The 21426-nt window shown below is 48.1% G+C and overlaps 2 long non-coding RNA genes across 3 annotated transcripts; one reads left to right on the forward strand and one right to left on the reverse strand.

Moving 5' to 3' along the window:
* Positions 1-9440: 9440 nt before the first annotated feature.
* LOC120962050 (uncharacterized) lies at positions 9441-12571 on the reverse strand. Of its 2 annotated transcripts, none has more exons than XR_005752802.3 (7): positions 12275-12571; positions 11502-11575; positions 11199-11417; positions 10903-11110; positions 10517-10812; positions 10183-10405; positions 9441-9833 (listed from the first exon to the last, which is right to left on the reverse strand). It is a non-coding gene; the product is annotated as an uncharacterized lncRNA (long non-coding RNA). The 2 variants fall into 2 exon arrangements; XR_005752803.3 differs by having other exon boundaries at positions 11199-11429.
* A 686-nt stretch (positions 12572-13257) lies between these two features.
* On the forward strand, positions 13258-16975 carry LOC120962051 (uncharacterized). Its single transcript, XR_005752804.3, has 2 exons — positions 13258-14496; positions 16339-16975. It is a non-coding gene; the product is annotated as an uncharacterized lncRNA (long non-coding RNA).
* The last annotated feature ends 4451 nt before the right edge of the window (positions 16976-21426 follow it).

The following is a 21426-nucleotide window of genomic DNA, read 5'->3' on the forward strand; positions in this document are numbered from 1 at the left end:
GGTAACTGCTTTCAGTGCTTGGAGATTGCTAGGAGTAGGCAGGCTTCTGCAGAGTTAAAATTGCAGTGGATGGATACTTTTGACTGAGTGTCTATTGTTACTGCTGTTGTTGCTTCTTCCTCTTTTACTGCAACTGTCAGGGAAAATACATTGCTTCTGTACGAAAATGAGTTGGACTTTGAAGCAGGAATGTTCAGTGTATGAAAACAGGAGCCCCTGCTTAGCCTATAAATGAGGGCACCCCCTCCTTTGAACTTTGAATCATGGATGTACATATTATGTTTATATGAATGCTTAATCTGTCGTACTCAAGGCGGCATCATCGTCGTCGTCATGGTCCATCAGCCTCGTATTCACCAATTCTCACTTTAATGGTTAGAATCAATAAGGGGGAATAATGTTTTATATGGGGAATCAAGATCACTAACGGTGATAATGGGAGACAGATTTGGGCACTGACGGTCCAGCCCAACTAAAGACATCCGACCTGAACAATGACAGATGGGCCGAGCCCACCTTGATAACAATTCTCTCGGTTACTGCCGCCGATAGGCACCAAAGTTTTAAATAGCACGCTGTAGTGTTTGAAAGGCCATTATGTACGATTTAGCCTCATTTAGCATCCTATAGCATCAATTTAGTGTCAAGCGTAGAATGTCATAACCCGCCACAGCAAAGAAAATCGCATCCAATATACAAAGGGCACAGCTCACCATTTCGTTTTTTTCCTTGTTTGCCCCTTCCCCCCTCCCGTGTAGCGCTTGCTCCGCGACCGGGGGGAAACCTACTGCAGGCGTTTGGGTGACGGTGATGCGGTCGTCTAGCTCGGGCGCAGTGGACTACGCATGGTGGTGGTCTCCCGTGGCGTGGCGGCGGCTTTGGATCGGCCTAATCCGGTCACTGGTGGGTGCGGGGGGCTTCTGCGCCGCCAGTGGGGCTCCCTTGATGGTGGGCTCCATCTCTTTCATCTGCTCTAGCGGCTAGGAGGGGCAAGGGGGCGCGGCGGTGGGTGCTTGCTGCGACCGGTCAGATCCGCCCGGATCTAGCCCTGCTCTCCAGTGAGCGGCTCGGGGTGATGGTTGTGGCATTGCCAATGTGCAGCGGGTGCTGGTGGCAGTGGTGGCCGGGTGGATCACCGTGTGGGATGAGCTGCTACGGCGTAGTGGCGGCTCATGGCGGTGTGCGGGCCGTGGGCGCGGCGGCGGCTGGGTGTCTCCGGCGTCGGCTCATTTGCGTGCGGTTCCTGAGGATGCTCCTGCCTCTCTCTGTGGTTACAAGTTGTTGCAGGTCCGACTTCTCGTGCCGTTGAGCGGGTGGCCGGTTTGTGTCAGGTGTAGATCCAGGCAGGGAGCCCTGGTTGGGCATCAGGGGTGGCGTTTGGAGAGGTGACGGGAGAGATGGGTGACGCCGATGCGGTTAGGCCACCCATCACCGACAGGGGTGCCGGACATCAACATAGTCCGCTCCCGCCGCACCTCTTCTCTGACCTAGGTGCTCCCCGATCGACTTGGCCGTTCTGGTCACTGGTGGCTCAGTTGGCGGTCGAAGCCTGCCAGTCGGTCCATCGCCCACAACCATGGAGGACCTTTGGGGTTTCTTGGTTTCTGAGCGGCGACTCGGGTGTTGGGAGCTGCGGTTCTCGCGGGCTGAGCTCGCGGCTCAGGTGCGGGTGGCTAGCGGCTATGGCCGTGTGTGGGTCGTGTGGTGGCTGGCGTTTCGACGTTTTGTGGCGGTGTTCGGCTTAGATCCATGTGCCTAGCGACGCCAGTACCAAAGATGGACTATGCTTGCGAGGGTGAAAACCCTGTCTGGTTTTGGCTAGACCGACGAAGGTAGAGCTTGTGGGCGTCGTCGGCTTCCTGAAGTCTCTTTTATGGTTTCTCCCTCCCTTCGTTGTGCTCCCAATGAAAATCCGATCTTTCGATCGGACGGTGGCGGCACTACGGTGTCGTGTCCTTCCCGAAGGCACCGTCTTTGAGCGCACGGTTTCGTCAAATCTCAACTTCACCTCTTCGTGATATCTTCACCGGAAGGGTGATACGTCTTCGTCGTATCTATAATTTTTTATTATTTCATGCCAATATTATACAACTTTCACATACTTTTGGCAACATTTTATATTATTTTTTGAACTAACATATTGATCCAGTGCTCAGCGCATGTTCCTATTTTTTCTTGCATACTTTTTGTTTCACAGAAAATCCATATAACCGAAGTCCAAACGCGATAAAATTTTACGGAGATTTATTTTAGAATATATGTGATTTTTGGGAAGAAGAACAATGCAAGATGCTTCCCGAGGGCCACACAAGGCAACAGGGCACGCCATAGGGGGTATGGCGCCGGATTGCCTTGTGACTCCCTCGTAAGTCGGTTGGGGCCCTTCTTTCACCATAAGAAAGATAATTTTCGGATAAAAATCGTGTCAAAATTTCATCCCAATCGGAGTTACATATCTCCCGGAATATATAAAATGGTGAAGGGGTCCGTAAACAGACGCGAAATAGAAGAGAAACAGAGGGAGAGATCCAATGTCGGTGGGCTCCTGCCCTCTGGGAGCCATGGAGGCCAAGGACCAGCGGGGAAACCCTTGTCCCATATAGGGGGTGGGCCAAGGAAGAAGAAGAAGGGGGGCTCTCTCCCCTCTCTTCCAGTCGTGCCGGAGCGCCACCGGGGGAACCATCGTGACGGCTATCTACAGCAACAACTTCGCCGCCGTCATCACCAACTCTCTCTCCCCCTCTATGCAGCAGTGTAACACGTCTTCTCCATGTTGTAATCTCAACTTGAACATGGTGCTTAATGCTATATATTATTCTCCAATGATGTGTGGCAATCCTATGATATTTGAGAGATTTCTTTTGTCCTACAGGTTAATTGTGGTATGGTGCGATGGATATGAGTTGTATGTTAATATTGTCTTATCCTATGGTGCCCTCTGTGCGCCGCAAGTGTGTGAGATTACTGATGTAGGGTGTTGCAATATGTTCATGATTCACTTATAGTGGGTTGTGAGAGTGATAGAAGTTTAAACCCGAGTAAGGGGGTTGTTGCATGTGGGAGCAAAGAGGACTTGTTACTTAATGCTATGATTGGATTTTACCTTAATGATCTTTAGTAATTGCGGATGCTTGCTAGAGTTCCAATCATAAGTGCATATGATTCAAGTACGAAAAGTGTGTTAGCGTATGTCTCTGACTCATTGCATATGATAAGTATCTATCATGCTATATTCAATTGCCTGTGGATAATCTTTCTCTTTGTGTTACAAAAAGCTCTCTACTAAAACAAACTAACTTTTATTATCTAGCTAAGTACTTCTAGTTTTATTCTTGCAAGCTTATCCTATTACACCTCCAAAGTAGTTTTATTCTTGTTCTAGGTAAAGCAAATGTTAAGTGTGCATAGAGTTGTAACGGTGATCGATAGAACTTGAAGGGAATATTAATTCTACCTTTAGCTCCTTCTTGGGTTTGATACTCTTATTTATAGAAAATCTACAATTGATCCCCTATACTTGTGGGTTATCAAAGGGCGCCGGAGGCTCCGTATGCTTGTTGTCTTCTCTTGTAGTCTACATCGAGTCTTTCGGTGTGTTGTTGTAGCCCTTTGGCACCTATGTATCTGGTCCTGAGTGTGTGTGGGTTTTGAGTGGTGTGTTCTGGTTTGTATCGGTTCGAATGTTGATGGTCGTTGCTTTATATATAAAGCGAGGCGAAATTCTTTTTCGGTAAAGAGAAAATCTACTGGTGGAGCTAGAGCACGTCGCCGCCATCACTTTGTCCACAGCATTGTCGTCATCACCTTGCCCACCGCAATTGGCGTCGCCCCTGTTTCCACTTGTCGTCCGTCAGATACATACCTCCCTAGCTCGCTCTACTAAATCCTGCCTTTTTTCTGCCAATATTTCCCTACACTTTCACGACTTCTCTCATCCCACGGGTGCAAGAACCATTAGGTGGATTAGGAAGAGAAACATTGGGAGGCCTCACTACACCAATCGGCACCATAGATTATTCTCCGGTATCATTATTATGCAAAGTGTGTTGATCGTTGTTTCGATCGCCTTTTGTTTTCTTTGCTTAGGCATAGTTTTCATCTTGTATAACTTTGCTTTTTGCCAGCGTCTTTATTTATGTATGTGTTGATGTTGGTCTTGTGCTCATTGTGTTTTTATCCACTTGATGCTTCATTTTGGGTCAATAAAATTCATTATTTTTCGAACAAATACGATCAAGAAAGAGAGTTACATGACACATAGTTACTACCACAAACCCTCGGCCTCGAAGGTGTACTACTCCCGCAACGCCATGGGAGCACCAAGGGTCGATGAAGAGATCGAAGACGAAGATTTCCCCTCCAACGAAGTGTTGAATTAGGGCTAAAATGAAGATTGCCTCGGAACATGAAGTGGCAGAGGCATCAAAAATTAGACGTTGTTTTTGAAGTATATATAAGCCATCGGACACCAGAGGTCAGAGGGGGGGGGGGGGCTAGGGTGACTAGACGGCCGGGGGGGGGCTACATGGGGCGCCTAGGGGCCATGGGGCTCACCCGGTTGGCTGGTGGCTGGCTTGGCCCATCTGGCCTCTCATGACTTGAAACTTCTTCCGTATTTTGTTTCAATTTTTCTGGAAAATTTATAATACCTATTTTTCTTGAAAACATAAACAGTGACAACAAGCAGAGACTTGGCATTGGATACTTTATGTATGGCAAGTGAGAGAACTCTCATGGTGGTACATAGCGTACAGTCAGCTTAATTTGTTTTGTGCAACTATGTGTAATGCTTGGTGGTCATAGCATATATATATAGAGAGAGTTTGAAGTTTGAAGCAGGGATGCACACATAATATTTATATAAATGCTTAATCTGGTGTACTATTAGGGATGGCAATGGGTATGGGCGGATACAACATCCTTCTACCCAAACCCATACCCACAGAAACTTTCTATACCCACCCATTTCAATACCCATGGGCATAAATTGGCACCCATGCTCATACCCATCGGGTATCCTATACCCAAAGGGTATCCAGTGGGTACAATATATAGCATTTAAGTTTATAAAATATGGAGAAATGAGTTTAAAATTCAAGTGATGATGGGCTAGCGGTATAGCACTAACATGGTCTCCTCCGGTGGGTGGGCTCTTGGAGGCACCAAGGGAGTATGAGTGGCGGTTGGTCGAAGCCCGATGCCGTGGGAGGTGGTGGTGAGAATGGGGGATCGCCGGATCGTGAGTTGGACATGAGCCTGGTAGCGCAGAGTCGAGATTTCATATTTTTGAGCTCCAACAACAAATTATGTAGTGTTAGAGCATCTCTAGCAGACACCATAAAAGCGGTCGAGCCTTTATAATTTTCGGTTATGAAGGTTTCGGTCGAAAAAAGTGTATAGAATAGACACCGTAAAAGTGGTTGTCGGTGTCAAAACCGGCGGATCTCGAGTAGGGGGTCCCGAACTGTGCGTCTAAGGCGGATGGTAACAGGAGGCGGGGGACACAATGTTTACCCAGGTTCGGGCCCTCTCGATGGAGGTAATACCCTACTTCCTGCTTGATTGATCTTGATGATATGAGTATTACAAGAGTTGATCTACCACGAGATCATAGAGGCTAAACCCTAGAAGCTAGCCTATGGTATGATTGTTGTTGTCCTACGGAATAAACCCTCCGGTTTACATAGACACCGGAGGGGGCTAGGGTTACACAGAGTCGGTTACAAGGGAGGAGATCTACATATCCGTATTGCCAAGCTTGCCTTCCACGCCAAGGAAAGTCCCATCCGGACATGGGACGAAGTCTTCAATCTTGTATCTTCATAGTCCAACAGTCCGGCCAAAGGATATAGTCCGGGTGTCCGAGGACCCCCTAATCCAGGACTCCCTCAGTAGCCCCTGAACCAGGCTTCAATGACGATGAGTCCGGCGCTCAGATTGTCTTCGGCATTGCAAGGCGGGTTCCTCCTCCGAATACTCCATAGAAGATTTTGAACACAATTATAGTGTCCGGCTCTGCAAAACAAATTCCACATACCACCGTAGGGAGAATAATATTTCCACAAATCTAATCTGCCGACGCGTTTTGCAGGATGACATCACACCACGGCCCGGTCATTATTCGAACCGTTTTTCACAACCAACCACAACACGTATTGCGAGGCGGTTTCCTTGGCACGTCTTGTCGAAGAAGAGATCGTATCCCCTTATCACGGGATTCTCATCAATACGGGCGTGGGTAACCCAACCGCGCCATCAATTATGGCGCTTGGGGAATAAGTGATTTTACCAGGTAGGTGGGGAGGCGCATAGCTTCTTCCGCCCTTATAAAGGGACGAGGATTCACCCTTTTCACCCACGCCTTCTTCCTCCTCGCTCATCCATTCTCGCGCACTCGAGCTCCAGCGCCCAAGTTCGCGTTTTTCTCCTCAAACCACTCCAAGCATGTCCGGAGCGGGAGGAAAGTGGATGGTCTCCTCCGTTACAGAGGAGAACATCACAAAGCTGCGGGGAGCCGGATACCTGGCCGCGGATATCGCGCACCGGCTGCCAGATGTGGGGCAGATCATCCCTACCCCAGAACCCCATGAGAGGGTGGTTTTCCTTACCCACTTCGTCCGCGGACTGGGATTTCCCCTCCACCCGTTTGTCCGCGGGCTGGACATTCACGATCTGGCCCCAAATTTCATCCTCAACATCTCGGCGTTCATCGTCGTGTGCGAGGCCTTCCTCCGCATCCAACCACATTTCGGCCTATGGCTGAAGACCTTCAATGTTAAACCGAAGGTGGTGGTCGGCCAGCAAGCGGAGTGCGGAGGCGCCATGGTGGGCAAAATGCCCAACGTCACCTGGCTCGAAGGCTCCTATGTGGAGACCATAAAGGGGTGGCAATCGGGGTGGTTCTACATCACCGAGCCGCGAGACACCAACTGGGTGGCGGCCCCCAAATTTCGATCCGGAATCCCCATGCGGCTCACCTCCTGGAAAGAGAAGGGCCTGTCCTGGGGTTCCCCGGTAGAGCTGACCGGACTCCAGACATGCATCAGAAACATGATGAGCAAGAAAATCAAGCTCGTCAACAAGGTCCAAGTCATGCTCTTCCGTCGGATTCTCCCGTGTCAAAGACGGGCGTTCACCTTGTGGGAGTTCGACCCGGCCGAGCACCAGACGCTGCGAGAGCTCTTTGACACGACGCACAAGGATGTCTGGAGGGTGCTGTTCAAGGGCGCCGAGGTACCACCTCCCCTTACCGAGGACCGCGGACTCAGCGCAAAGCGCCCTGCGAACCCGGTAAGTCATTTATATCTTATAAGATGTTCATTTCCCCAGTATAACTACGCGCGGGATCTAAGCCTCCACGCCGTTTAATAGGACTGGGTAGCGACAGCGGAGCGGATCGATTGTCCGGCTCCCCTGCCCGAAGATCCAGCAGATGCTCTCCAAACGGAGATGCTGGTTCCGGCACCTTACGAGGTGCCGGAGAAGAAGGCTACGGGGACCAGGAAGGGTCTCCGGCGCAGGGTGATATCGGACTCATCGTCCGAGAGCACCAAGGCGCACTCCTCCCACGAAAACAAGGAGGAGGAAGAGGAAAGTTCTCCCCCCCCCCCCAGCCGGGGGAGACAAGAAAAGGAAGGTCGCCCCGTCCGGGGCGGCCGAAGGGTCCAAGAAGGGAAGAACCCTTCTTCTGGACAACTCCACCGCCGCCTTCAGCGAAGAGGAGTGGTTGCCCAGGGACAAGCCCCTGGCGAAGTCGTAAGTATCCGGATACCATAATAATTCTTGGTATGTTTTATTGAACCGCTTCTCATCACGCCGAACATGATTATGCAGTCCATCCCGAGCCCATATCGACGTATCTTCATCGGATGGTTCTTTGGACCCGTCGGATCTGAACAGTGATTCACTTCCGACCGCCTCCTCCCCTCGCCCTACGGACAACGTCGAAGTGTTGTCTCAAAGGGCACCGAGCCGAGGGGAGGTAGTCCTGGAGGCGCCTCAAGGCGACCTTCCGGATGCTGGGCGCAAGGGGAGCAAGACTCCCATGGGCTCTGATGATGGGGGCAGCAAATTCGGCCCCCAGCCGAATACTGCGCCGGAACCTCCTGTGGTTCCGGACTCTGTTAGGCAACCCCTCGCTAAGAGGGGCAAGCCGCCTGTGCCGATGGCCTCTGTCCATCCAGAGGCATCGGACAATTTGTTGGAAGCGCTTCGCAGCGCTTCCATCGACGAAGAACACCGCACTATCATGAGTGCGGTGGTCAAGAAAGTTCAGTCCGCCAAGAGTGGACTGACTGAAGCCTATGCCAGCCTCCTAACAGGCTTTGAGGTAAGTAACTAGATTATAAGAGAATGTTACCGCATAGACACTAGCCCCCTGATGCTCTGTTTGGCGTTTGCGAAGAAAGGCCGAATAGAGGATCAAATAATAACTGCAGGAGTCTAATCGAAATATGTCTATGTGCATATGCAGGCTTCACTGCTAGCCGCTGCCGCACGTACTGTGGAGGTCGCCGCACTGAAGCGGCACCTTGAGCGGTCCAAGAAAGAGCTCGGCCTTGCCAAAAGGCAGCTCGAAGAGAACAAAGGTAAGTTATACCCCCGTCTGTATATTGATAAGAAAAAACAAGGGTGGTTGCTTAGATCATAGCATCGTCATGAATTTTGCTAGGGGCCACGACCGAAGTGGCGACCCTGAAGAAGGCGCTGTCCGAGGCCGAGGACAAGGCGGCCAAGGAGCGCATTGAGTGAGAAAAACAAGAGGCCCGGGTGGGCGAGGTGCAGCAAGAGCTCCAGGTTCTCGTCAAAAAACACGAGTCCTTGGAGCTTGACTCTAAGACGCGAGAGTCCGAGCTTGCGAAGGCCCTCGAAAGCGCACAACACGCCAAGGCCGAAGCCCAAAAGGCCCTCCAGGAAATTGAGGCAGTTAAGAAGATAGCGGCGGGTAAGGCATTCATTATGCAAAGCAAGTACAAGAGATCGGGCCTACTATGACGAGCTAAAAAATGTCATCGAATAGCTAATAACGTCACAAATTACCCCCTGGTGACATTTTATGGGCGTCACAAGCATCGTCACGGAATCCCCGTCACAGATTACTCCTAGTGACGGCACGTGCGCAAAAACGTCATCGAAATTGAGACCTTCGGTGACGTTGTATAGAATGTCATCGGCTTGCTATTTCCATGACGATCAATTAATGTCACGTGTTAGGAGAAAATATGCCATATTGTACCATATTCAGTGACGAGGCAACGTCACTAACTTTATGCCACATCAACACCCGAGCGGCTATCCCGCTAGTGCCACTACTTTTATTATGGATGAAGACGGCGTCATCAAAATATGTTTACTTTCTTTCGAATCTAAATTACAATGAAAATAAGTATTTAATTGACATAAAGTTATATAAAAAAGTTAAAGAGAAATCACATCATAAATTGATATGAAAGTCAAATCATATTATATATGAAATCGTCTCAGCCAAATCATTCTGTAAACAAAAGTGACAGTAAAAAACTGACTCAAGTTTGACACAGACAATAGACAAGATGAAAACTAATATTAACTAAAGACCACATATGTTTTCTTTATAATTCCAATGTAAGGATGGCATTCATGAACCATCTGGTTTGGACTGGGATTGCTGAGTTGCTTGAGCCCTCAAGAGAAAATCTAGCAGATTATCCGTCTCCTTTTGCTTCTTTACACAAGCTTCATTCTTCTCTTGCTGGCTCTTCTTTAGAGCTTCCAATTCTTCTTGATGTTTCTTTTGTATCTCTTAAAATACTCTCTCTTGTGCTTCAAGTCTTGCGGCTAACTCCTCCCGATGCCTATAAATGACAAAACACAACAACATTGCATCGCAATGAGATGAAAACAGACAAGATAACAAGGTACAAGGGTACCAATTTGAAATAGCGAAGTACATTATTGAATGTAAAGGCAAGCATGCCCATGGGCCAATGAAATAGTAAGCCCAAGAATAACTTATAATGTTTTAAAATATGCAAAACCAACAGCTTGATTACAGGAAGCATCACCAAAAGGATATCAAGTCAATAACCCAGGTTAAAAGAAGCACTCCTTAATTGAACTTTCGTTCACTGTAATGAGTGCAATGTGCACACAGAAGCAAGCAAAAAGAAATAACAAGAACAAAAAGGGAAATAAGATAATTACCTGTCATTTGCATCTCTTGCCTCTCTATCCTTCTGTTCAATTCTTTCTTCTAAAACTCGGATCTGGGAGAGCTCCCAGACCTCCCAGATCTTGATGCATACCCCATGCTGGAAAGGAAGGTGCTATGGGCACTTTCTTCCTTTAGAACATCAGCCACAATCGCTGTATCAGATACTAGCTACTCACCTTCTGATTGTGTTTCCCTTTTCTTTTCCATCGCATTCTATAGTATAAAGAAAAACATTAATTCTAAGGCAAAGTTCATATGCTAGATTACACTTGATCAATATGAGAATTTATTTCAAGTCAGAAGCAATAGAGGAAGAAATCTTACATGAGCTAGAAGTGTCGGCTCGCTCATGCTACCAGTCTTGCTGTTTGTATGGGTGTCTTTGAAAAACTCAATGGGACTTGTGTCCTGATTATTGTACTTGTCTTTTTCCTACAAGATATATGAAATTGTAACATTACTACTACATATATATTGGCCAGATGCAATAGAGATAGGAGTACAAGTAAGATATTTGGAATTCTTATAAGTTTGCTGAAAAAGGCAACATAAGACATAGATCCAGTCTTTTGGTGATGCTTGACAGCTTCTCGGTTTTCCTTATTCATTTGACATATTTCCTATATAAAGAAAATGAATATAAGTATTTACATATGGTACAGTAGATGTGAGTGCAAAAACTATTGTTGGTCGCATATCTTGTTACAAACCTTGTTTCTTTCATCAGACCATTTATTGACATGGCTGGTCCAATTCTCATGAGTGATGTTCGCTGGCTTATTTGATAATGCTTCCTGAGCAGTATAACCATTGAAGTATTTCTTCTTTAGCCTGTAGCGTTGTTGTCGAACCCTTCTGGATTACTTTTGTGCATACATCATTCCCAACCTTGTCATCCTTTTCCATCTCAAAGTTAAGCTGAAATACCAATCATATATAGGATATGTCACTAAATTGACTATGCAACATGTGAACACATGTATGAAATTGAAGGAAACTATCCCACCGCGATATCTTTAATAGCATGGGGAATAACATGTTTGAGTGGGCTTTTGTCATAGTCATTCCAGTGCGTAGCAACATGCATTCGGCTCCTGATGTGGATGTCACACTCAGAAGAAAGCTTTGCAGCTTGGACTGGGTCTGTAGGTCTCGGTTGGTCTACGTCCACGACCTCTCCTTGACGGTCGTGGATCAGCTGGACCAGTGGAGCATGCTAATGCATCTACATTACAAGCTGGCAGATAAATTAGAAGGTTACAGTTTCAAGTGGAAAATAGAAGGGGTGAAGCGATGATGTCGCATATACCTTGGCCTTGTAATGTAATCATGTTATCTGATTGTTCGGATGTGCCTATCATGTCTGGAGAACCTTGTACCAGCCTACATTATCAACAGTAGATGACTGAAATCTAGTTAAACTTGTCTCTTGAAACTTGGCTTTCATTGCTAGTAGACAAAAAAAATGCTAGTTTGTGTAAAACAGTTTTAAACAAGCAGTTCTGCTAACTTGGAATTGATGCTTGTCTAATTTATGATGGCAAAGACATTACTGTACGATGCTTTGGAGGGTTGCAGAACAGATCGAAATAAATAACATACTTGGAAATATGGAGCATCCAGAATTCAGTTAAACAAGAACAAGTGCAGACTCGGCCTTTATTCAGTTTCGCACAAGTGCAGACTCAGTCTTTATTCAGTTTTGAACAAGAACAAGTGCAGACTTAGTCTTTATCCAGAATTCGAAATAAAGAACATACAACGTGAACTCCATATGGTAATATATTGTATCAAGAACAAGTGCACACATTCAGTTCTAACGATCCTAGGTAAGGACTATTTATGGGGTAGCAGAACCACAAACAGGGAAGCCACATGATCCTTGAACTACAGGAAATCTCACGACAACTGAATAAAGACCGAGTAAATCTTACAGTGCTACTGGATTTGCCACATGGTCGTTGTATTCAGAGATGTAAATAAATCTCACGACCGCGTGTGCTTTTCTCCCCCAAATCCCTTCAATGATGATCCCTTCTGTCTAGAGCTTGCGGGATGAGGAGGGCGGGATGAGAAAATTACCGTCAGCCGGCGCCGGTCGCTGCAATCGGTGGGGAAAGAGAGCCGGGTGGGGCGGCCTCCTCCAATCCGCTGTCGCTGGTTGATGCAGAGCTCGGCCGGTCGGGTGGCCTCCTCCAATCCGCCGTCGCTGGTCGCTGCAATCAGGGGGGATAGAGCGGAGTGCTCGCGCGGGGATGGTCGTGTGGTGGATCCGAGCTCGGCCAGCGGGCGGCCACCCCCATACTGCCGGCCCTGATCGCCGCAGTCGTGGGATAGGAGAGTCGATTGAATCTGACGAAAAAATGCCGGGGTGGGCGGTGGCTTGTAGCGGTGCCTCCTCGCGGGCGAAATAGAAGGATAAATTTTGCCTGGGTCTTTGACGGGTGGGGACACAAAGTGGATGCGGCAAAAAAATAGAGAAGTGGAGGAAAAAGAGTACGTGGGTGGAGGGGAAATAGTTTTTTTTTGCGAGGAGATGGTTTATTTTCAGAAATTAATTTTCACTTAGTATTATGTAATTCATTTAATTCAAAATAAGTAGCAAATTATTATTTAAAAAATAAATCTTACATGAAAATTATGATATGTGGTATTTTCAATGTTTTCTATGGAGAATGTAAATAAATATGTCGAAAGTTGTACAAAGGGGTCTTAGGTATGTGATCTGGAGTGCGTCTCTCCTCCCTTCGTCTCTCTTGCAAGAAAAGGCAGCCAGGGTTTCTGCCTCCCATCGGCGGCGCCGCCGATCTACCACATCTCCTGTGGCCTTAGGGCTATGGGTGCGCGTGGATTTCGGCCCTTGCCGGTGGGAGAGCTATGTTTTTAGGTGCTTCTTCAAGTTTTGTTAGGGTTTGTGTCCAGGAAGACGAGACGGTGGTGGCTCCCTGAAGATGGATCAAGGTTCTCCTCGCCTAGCCGCTATCTCGATGGTGCATCTAGTATCGTTGGAGGGCGCGTGGAGGTGTGTCTCCGGCGGATCTCGCGGGATTCGGTCGGTGGTTGTTTTTGATGAATTTACTTGGATCCGGTCTTTGTTTTGTCTTTGTTGTGTGTGCCTTCAGGTTGGATCCTTTAGATCTACGCTTCTATTCATCGGCGGCGGTTGTTATTCTGGTGCATTGGTCCTATGGGGACTTAGCACGATAACTCCCCATTTGTTTACTACAACAAGTTGTGCCGGGCTCCGACGAGGGAGGGGCGATGACGGCGCTACGCCTTCAGCTTGCTTTAGTGCTTCTAGTCGTTGCTAGGTGGTCTACAAATCTACACTGGGCCGATGATGAGCACAATGGCATGGGAAGCACGCGACAACGGGTGACCTAGAGACGAGCGCGACATCACGGATGGGCGACGCTCGCCGACAGCATGACTTATATGGGAAGACGTAATCCAATAACACATGTGGTTTTGATTTGATGCTAGCGCAGTGACTAACCGACGAATTAGAGTAGGACACGAGACCCAGATTGGCTCACGAGACTCGAGTCGCCGCCGTCTCTCATGCCCTACTCTTTCTCGATGAGGCATGTGGCATACACGTCATCAGTGAATGTGAGGTCGATGATGCATCCGTCATGGTCGGAGCCCAACACGTCCACCACGACACAATTGCGGCAGCAAGGGTTGCCGGTCACCCATAGCGGTGCTGGAGAGTGCGACTCTGCCTCGCCGGTTTCTGCCGTGAGGGCTTGATATGGGGTTGTTGGTCAGCCTTGGCGATTGGGCCCGATTTGCATTGTTCGATTAGATGACAATTTTGCGTTCATGTAGTAGTGATCGGGCAGTCTGCCGGACGTTTGGCTGGGATATGGGTCCGGCTGCAAATGATCTTATCAAATACAGATATAAAAAAACGCTCACACTCAACTCGCTCCTTCTGCTCTTGTGCTTGGTTGCTAGCTATCACCTTAGTCTCCTCCATGCCGTTGACCACAAAAACAATCCCCAAATCAGCACCAAACAACCCCGTGCCGCACCTTGCCGCCGGCAGTTCCTAAAGCGCCGTTTCGGTGGAGCGCCCTAGCCCCGCTGCTTCCTGCTCCGCTGCACGGGCGCTTGCTTCGCCGCCGGCGGCTCCGCAACAGCGTGCTGTCTGAAGCACAGCGGCGGCCCCTTCCCCCGCTGCTCTTGAGGATGCACGCGGCGTAGGGGAGGAGTCGGGATGGGTCGCGCGAGAGAAGGATCAGGTCCCGGTGGTTCTGCAGGAGGCGCGTGCAAAGGGGAACACGCGAGAATGTTTCAGGGTGAGTTCAGGTTCAGGCCTAGTCTTCTATATATTTCAGTAGGGTGGAACAGAGTAGATTTATTGGCCATGTAGTTGATTATTTGATCATATGTTTACTATATAGTTTTTCATTACATGAACACATGACTGTAAAGAAATCTCTCAGTTAAGGTCAGGCATATGACATCTAACTGTACTGCAGTAGCATGTATTCAGGTTCAGGCCTTTGTACCATTGCAGTCTGTAGCAAATGCAAAACAATGTTCACTAGTGCAGTTTTGCAAACACCTATCAGTTGGATGTCAAGTAAAGTTATCTAGTCAGGCATGTATATGTCAAATCCGAACCATGGTATGTACTGTATTACGTGAACATGAACATGAAAAGAAGATAAAAGAGCTAAACTTTGGTAAAATACAAATATGCATTACACGATCTACTCATCATCACTTGAATGCTCATTCTCACTCAATGCGCCATCTTCCTGTCCATCATCATCAGTACCACTATCTTGTGTCTAACAACTGATCAATATCCTTCACAGTTGAAGTTGTCAAGGGCATTTCTTCCTGGTATGAACTGGTCATGTTTCCAAAGGGGTTGAATCCATCCGTGGCAATACCAAGCTTCATATTACGGGCATCCTTAGCGAAACAACTGAACTCACTATCAAAGTGCTCCCATGCTTCACCATCAGCAGGGTGTCTCATAACATTTGCCTCAGCAATCCTCTTCTCCTTATGCCACCTTGCATCTGCTGATTGTTCCTTTGACACATCTTGATGTCCCACATTCAGGACAATGGCTCTTGTTGGCATGTTGGCCCAAAAACAATGCACAATCAAACTTGGAAACATGAATTGTCTCGTAACCCAGCCCGACTTCACTAAGAACATTCTTAGCTTTAGTGTATGATTTAGGTATATCAGCATGTGGAAACGCCACACTAATAAGCTCAACAAACTGATTAAATGCTCTACTTGTAATCCGCTTGTATGATTTGAGATGGAGGAGCTTAATAATGGACGACAGCCGTGTGAAATCACTACATCCTTCATAAAGATCTTTCTTCGCTTCATCAATTAGCTTGGAAAAGAGGTTAGGCTTACCCTTGCCTTGCCTTCCAGACATGAACATATCATCTACCATATACGCAACATCGCCTCCGTTGCCAACATCACAGTAATCATCATCTTATTGATATGCAGCACCCTCTGTATTATCACCTTCATCATCAGTCACCGCTTCACCATGAAAGTCCCACCTTGTATATGTAACAAACATACCATTGCATAATTTGTGCTCCTCTACTTCAGGCTGGCTCGGTGTTCCATATTCAAACAGTCCTTGCATGGGCACAATATGTCCTGATTTTCCCTGAAATTTTGGCGAGCGAAACCCATAAACTCTTCAACACCTTTCATGTATGGTGGTGTGAAACGCGTTCCTTGTATCCAGCTTCGATCCATTGCACTACAACAAAATAGTTTACTGTTAGCAAATTATATGCTTACACCGCATCGAAGCAAAATTTACTACTAACACAACTAGTGAACCCACTACCAAACTGAAACAACAAAACAGCCACAAATTTAACCCTTTCAAGATTGATGAAAACATCTACTCAGGCAATGAATTTAGTAGAACCAAACCTCCTTCACATTGTCTTTCCTAAGTACAGCATATATGCTTGGTTTCCAAAGGCCACGGACTTGTGCATGTCTTATACACAAACATATATATGCTCACTGTCATTGCAAAACCATGCATCTATCTATGCTATATACATCATAGCAACATTCGTACACACAATACAATAGCAGAAGTAACAGTTCAATCGTTCACACAATTTACCTTGCAGGGGTCGGCTGGATCGATGCTTTGGGAGTTGGGGCCAAGCCGGGAGCACTGGCAAGTCCAAACTCTGCGCCTTTGTCAGGTGATGGATGGACAGAAAACTCTGAGCACAGTTGGTGACGGGACGGTGGCCAGTTGGGGACAGGTTGGGGACGAGCCACGTTGTCCCAGTCGTCGACGAGCAAATGTGATGCCTGAGGTGGAAGAGCGGAGGTAAGAGGGAGAGGCGGAGGCGCGGTGTGGTAGCCGGTGCGATGCGGCGGCGCTGTAACGCCTCCTACGATATGATGGCAGATGGCTGGATGGATCCGCTTGACGTGGTACAAGGGAGTGGATGCACTTACTTGCAATTGGCAACAGCCAGCCGGAACCGATCTGTGTCGTGCTTCAGCTATCACCGTCCTGCTTCTCCCCGCCGCGAAGCGCCGCCAGCTAGAACCGAGAAAACGATCAGATCGCGTCACATATGCCCCGGGAAGAAATAACTAACCTACGCCTAGGCGTATAGTCCAAGAAGATGGTACGACAATTTGAATAGTGTCCAGACTCTTTCCTAGTGGCAACGTTGTTTGTGCAGATCATGGTGGTTGCCGGTTCGAACTCCTGTACCAATTCTTTTTGCATCGAATCTCCTGTTTTAATTTTAAGTTTTCATAGATAGAACGAAACAACATGACCTCACCAGCGCCCCATTTAAGTTCTTTGCCCAGTCTGTTTACAGATAAGAATAAAAAAAAAGTAAGATGCCATCGGATCTCCAATTTCCATTTTAACTTTTGAGATAGAACGAAACAAAACTAGCTCACGAGCGCCCAATTGAAGTTTTCAGCATAGACACCGCTGAACAAAAAAATGTGTTAAATTTTATATTTTTAATGCCCGATTAATTTTTTTGTCAAGTCACTACCTATTATATTAGAAAGAACAAACTAACCATCTAAAAAAAGAACAAAACAAGGTTTTCCCTATTTAAGAATATAATAGTCATAAGTATTTTCATGGCCACTACCTACTTATATTAGCTAGAACAAAATAATTACAACGCTCAATAGGCTTTGAAAAAATGATGGCGGGCCCAACTACCAAAACCAACGCATGGCTCCTACCTCTCAATAACCCGTGAACTAGCTATTGCGGGTCCCACATTTGTAGTATTCAGTGAGTAGCAAGTTCGTCATGCAAAATACCAAACCGTCACAGAAATTGGCAACCAGGTGTGCTGAAAGGCCGAGGCATTTAGGTGACGTCTAACGTCACCGATTTGCGGTAATTGGTGACGCCACTGACGAGAACATCACGCATTAGGCATTTCGGTGACGTTGTCCACCATTGTCACAAGGATTTTTGTCACAGTATGTCAATTTTGTTGTAGTGATGTGAAAGAAAATTTCCTTTTACTTACCCGAGTTCGGAGCTCTCCAGGAGCGTTCGCAGATCTGCCCCGCAGTATGTCAGATGCCGCGGAGTTCTACCGGGCCGAGGAGGGGAGCTCGACGGAGAAGTTGTTCTGGTCTCAGTATACTGGGACCGAGCACGCCATGCCATTGAGCGACCAGCTGAAGCAACTGGTCGAGCTCCACAAGGCAGCCGAACAGGCCATGAAGGGTCTTATAGTCCAGATGTGGCCTGGCGATCCCCTGCCCGATAGCTACTTCAGCTTGGTAAGGCGGCTTGTGAATGCCTGCCCGCGGCTTGAAGTCATAAAGCGGTCCGTCTGCATCGAGGGTGCGTGCAGGGCTTTTGCCCGGGCAAAGGTGCACTGGGCGAAGCTGGACGCCGAGAAGCTGGTGAAGGAGGGGCCGCCGGAAGCCAAGGAGCATCGCCACCCCGAAATGTATTATAACAGTGTCCTGAAGGGTTCTCGCCTTGTGGCGGAGGAATGTACTAAGGATGTAATATTCGAATGAATGTACTCATGTGATCCTGTAATATGAAACGAGTTCATTTGCGCTATGCAACGCTTGTGAATTTAAAATATTACCTTCTGTGCGGCCGTTTATAAAATCTGAGAGTTGGCCAGTTGTCGGCTTCTGCCCCCGTGTAACTAGTACTGAGGTGTTCGGGATAAATCTGAGCACTCTTTATCCCAATGTTGGGTCCTTCGAGGGAGGTGTTCAGCACAACGAACCAGGCAATCGGACTATAAGGCTTTATCACTCTCACTTAGCCATAGAAGTCTACAATTTTAAATTTTGGCGAAGCCCCTAGTATTCGGAAAGCTGAATTTGGGGCGCAATATACGCCTAAGTCGGGCAAGGCCGACTCCTCGCCCGAAGCGGAAAAAGTCTTGAAGGACTTGAGACCTCTCGAACAACGACCGGCTCTCGCCGCATCATGACAGTCAGTTTTCGGCTTTCTCTACTGAGGTGCTCGTCCAGAAGAACCGGGACACAATCGCAGTAGTTCTCCCAGCGCTACCTTAGCTGATATAGCGGAACGTAAGGTACCAAACATGGGAGACGGGCAAACCCAACTATTGATCGAAGACATGATTCGGAGCTGATGCATATAATGCTATAAGTTCGGGGTGCCGCACTGTCGAAAGTGTTCGGGCTTCTCACACCATATTTATGGGGTATACTGAAGCCCCTGGTGTACTAGTCGTACCAAAATGCACGGGTGCAATTTCTCGTAAATAAGCAAGAGAGAAAAAAAAAGAATGGGTAATGCAATAATAGACTAACGCTATGCATTGTTATTAAATGATACGTCGAAGCGTACTGATACAAGTAGTGCAAAAAGCAAAAAATAGGACTATTTGACATGTCCTATCCAAGGGCAAGCTGTGTATGGGTATTTAAAACAGGTATGTCGATCGTTATTAGAGACCACCTGGGGATTCCTTTGTACGTCTTAGCTTCTTGCCTCCTTGGTGTTTTCTTCCCGTAATGCGTCCATCAATGAGACTACCGGAAAGGGCTTCCAGAGAGTAAGGTCCTGAAAAAGAGAAAATGATAAAGGTATACAACCCCTAGGGCGGTTGAACCGCATTGTGGGACGTGTCCTGGCCGTGCCTCCGCCTATGCCCATGGTATTTTTAGTGCGTAATTATGTACGTGCGGCACAAGTTTCGTCGTTTGAACGGGACTAGGACGGAGGCCGAATTGCTGGGCGAGCACTGAATGTGCCAGGCGATCTTGCTGCAGTTTACTCCGGACTCGCTTGAAGGTGTCCGGGGTCTTTATCGCCGAATTGGCAGTTTGCCTTGAAAGGCTGTTTTGTTCTTCTGCTGCGAGGGTCGCAGTGTGCTCCTCCGTGCGGAGCGAGCGTTATGTGTTTCCATTGACTGTTATAACCCGGCGAGGTCCTGGCATTTTGAGCTTGAGGTATGCATAATGCGGTACCGCATTGAATCTGGCAAGTGCGGTTCGTCCGACCAGTGCGTGATAGCCACTGCGGAACGGGACGATATCGAAGATTAACTCCTCGCTTCGGAAGTTGTCTGGAGATCCGAAGACCACTTCCAGTGTTATTGAGCCCGTGCAATGGGCCTCTACACCTAGGATGACACCTTTAAAGGTGGTTTTAGTGGGTTTGATCCTCGAGGGGTCTATACCCATTTTACGCATTGTATCCTGATAGAGCAGGTTCAGGCTGCTACCGCCGTCCATAAGGACTCGGGTGAGGTGAAATCCGTCGATGATGGGGTCAAGGACCAATGCGGCAGATCCGCCATGACGGATACTAGTGGGGTGGTCTCTGCGATCGAACAAGAGGACCATGGGTTGAACTTTGGGGCGACTGGCTCCATCGCATAGACGTCCCTTAGTGCACGCTTCCGTTCCGTCTTGGGAATGTGGGTTGCGTATATCATGTTCACTGTTTTCACTTGTGGAGGGAATCTCTTCTGTACTCCTGTGTTCAGCGGCCGAGGCTCTTCCTCGTCGTCGCTATGCAGCCCCTTGTCCTTGTTTTCAGCATTCAACTTGCCGGCCTGCTTGAACACCCAGCATTCTCTGTTGGTGTCATTGGCTAGCTTATCGGGGGTGCCGTGAATTTGACACGAGCGATCGAGTATGCGGTCCAAACTGGACGGGCCCGGATTGCTTCTTTTGAACGGCTTCTTCCGCTGACCGGATTTAGAGCCGCTGAATCCGACATTGACTGCCGTGTCTTCGGCGTTGTCTCCGTTGTTGCGGCGCTTGTGTCTGTTACGACGTGGTCTGCCGTTAGTATCCTTTGTATCTGAAGTGCCATGACTTCTTGATGTATTGTTGCTGCGAGCCAGCCAGCTGTCTTCGCCCGCGCAAAAGCGGGTCATGAGCGTCGTGAGGGCTGCCATAGACTTCGGCTTCTCCTGGCCGAGGTGCCGGGCGAGCCACTCGTCACGGATGTTATGCTTAAATTCCGCTAAGGCCTCTGCATCCGGACAGTCGACAATTTGGTTTTTCTTAGTTAGGAACCGGGTCCCGAATTGCCTGGCCGATTCCCCTGGCTACTGAGTTATATGGCTCAAGCGTCATCAGCATCCGGTGGTCGCACATAAGTGCCCTGGAAGTTGTCAAGGAATGCATCTTCCAAATCCTCCCAACTGCCAATGGAGTCTGCTGGCAAGCTATTCAGCCAATGCCGAGCTGGTCCTTTGAGTTTTAGTGGGAGGTACTTGATGGCATGTAGATCATCACCGCGAGCCATGTGGATGTGGAGGAGGAAATCCTCGATCCATACCGCGGGATCTGTTGTACCATCATAGGATTCAATGTTTACGGGTTTAAAACCCTCTGGGAATTCGTGATCCATTACTTCATCAGTGAAGCATAGGGGGTGTGCGGCGCCTCTGTGCCGGGCTATATCACGACGCAGTTCATATGAGTCTTGTCTGCTGTATTCGGCCCGGCCGGATTTGCTTTTAGTGTATCTGGCGTGACGGTCATCGTCCCGCGTTGGTGCGCGCCCCCGTGATCCGTAGATTGATCTTGCATGTTTTGTTCTGTTTTCTAATACATCTCGCAAGTCTTGCGTGTTGCCCCGGGCCTTGGTATTTTTGTTTGAGTGGCGGCGGGGTGCGGGCTGGACTTCGGGCTTATATGCCTCTCTGTCTCGGGCACGAGGTGGCCGATCTGCCGCATCATACGCTGGTGATGTATGTTTT

This window comes from Aegilops tauschii, chromosome 3, assembly GCF_002575655.3.
Source record: "Aegilops tauschii subsp. strangulata cultivar AL8/78 chromosome 3, Aet v6.0, whole genome shotgun sequence".
NCBI lineage: Eukaryota > Viridiplantae > Streptophyta > Magnoliopsida > Poales > Poaceae > Aegilops > Aegilops tauschii.